This window comes from Copadichromis virginalis, linkage group LG5, assembly GCF_057382275.1.
Source record: "Copadichromis virginalis isolate Kocher_CV1m ecotype Utaka linkage group LG5, C_Virginalis_male_GT1.1, whole genome shotgun sequence".
Lineage (NCBI taxonomy): Eukaryota > Metazoa > Chordata > Actinopteri > Cichliformes > Cichlidae > Copadichromis > Copadichromis virginalis.
Window position 1 is genome coordinate 28,137,814 of NC_140622.1, and position 832 is coordinate 28,138,645.

The 832-nt window shown below is 47.2% G+C and overlaps 1 non-coding gene across 1 annotated transcript; it reads right to left on the reverse strand.

Moving 5' to 3' along the window:
• Window positions 1-364: 364 nt before the first annotated feature.
• LOC146709972 (U6 spliceosomal RNA) lies at window positions 365-465 on the reverse strand. The gene has a single exon (XR_014920672.1). It is a non-coding gene; the product is annotated as a U6 spliceosomal RNA (small nuclear RNA).
• Between the last annotated feature and the right edge of the window lie 367 nt (window positions 466-832).

Sequence of the window (832 nt, forward strand, 5' to 3'; positions counted from 1 at the left end):
ATCCTTTTTTTAAAAAGTAGTTTTATATATAACTTGAATGCTACAAAGTGCAACAATTAAAAATAGCTGTTTTAGTTTCTGGCCTCATGATATAGCTGTAAAAGGACCTGACACGACCCAGATATGGCTGTTCTGTGCAACTTTTATTTTATTTTACACTTTCCAGTGTCTGTCCTCTGTCATTTCGATCCCCGCTGCCAGCTCCGCTCCTATCAGCCGCTCCGATCGGCTGTCTTCCTCCGAGCCTGGCGGCTACTGAAACAGGGAGGGCCAGATTAGAAGATGCTTGCTGTCTGTGACAACCAGCCTCCCGCTGACACAACGCCCTGAATCCGCTGCTCCACCCCTCCCCTGCAGCTGTGCCACAAACGCTTCACGAATTAGCGTGTCATCCTTGCGCAGGGGCCATGCTAATCTTCTCTGTATCGTATCCAATTTAGCGTACGCGCTTGCCGAAGCAAGCACACAAACCACCCCCTCCGCCACAATAGCGTTTCCGCCCTACATTGCACGTTGATGACATAGTGGTATAGGCTGCCAAGCTCAATCGCGTATCTTATTGCCTGGTGAGTCAGTTTGTGCCATGTGTACTCCCTCCTCCAAACTCTAAATCTCCTTCCCTAAACCAAACAGAGTATTTCCACTTGTGAGAGCTACCACCTGCTGTGTGCTTCATGTAAGAAAGGCAAACGTGTCAGAGTAGTTTAAAACATATGCACACAGCGGTTAGGCTGACTAACTAAATGCAAGTGGAAGTGCTTCCTGCTACACAGTTCTTTTCATCTTTAAGCTCTTGACATGAGTCAAAATTACCCTCACATGAAGCTGAGGT